Source organism: Bison bison, unplaced genomic scaffold (genome assembly GCF_000754665.1).
Source record: "Bison bison bison isolate TAMUID 2011002044 unplaced genomic scaffold, Bison_UMD1.0 scf7180017857213, whole genome shotgun sequence".
Classification (NCBI taxonomy): Eukaryota; Metazoa; Chordata; class Mammalia; order Artiodactyla; family Bovidae; genus Bison; species Bison bison.
The window spans coordinates 12236-12787 of NW_011487786.1; positions in this window are offsets into that span (position 1 = coordinate 12236).

Sequence of the window (552 nt, forward strand, 5' to 3'; positions counted from 1 at the left end):
CTTCAGAATGGACTGGTTGGATCTCCTTGCAGTCCAAGGGACTCTCAAGAGTCTTCTCCAACACCACAGTTCAAAAGCATCAATTCTTCGGCTCTTCCTAAACATTTCTGATTGCCCCTGTATACAATATCCAGATATCCTTGATTTGGAGGGGTTTTTTTTAGCACTACTTAGGGTCTTGCCAAGTGTCTTCCAAAGCAGTCTTTTTATAACCATCCGCCCACTCATTTATTCTAAGAAATGAGTGGGGGAGTGAGGGGGTGCTTATTCTTAGAAGACATCTACATCCACACTACAGCCTAATAAGGGAGAATCCCTGCAGAGAAAGGAATATATGAAATGGAAATCATGGCAAGATTTCAGAGAACAAGAATAACAAATGGAAAATAGAGAACCATAAGGTGATTCTTTAAAGTGAAAATATGCAGAAAAGAAATTTAAAAATCTGGCTCCTGTAAAAACAGCCTTTCTGTCTTCATATTGTCATATTATAACAATCAGAATTTCTAAGCTAGTCAAAGTGCCTCAGAGCCTGAGTCTGGAGTGTCTGAC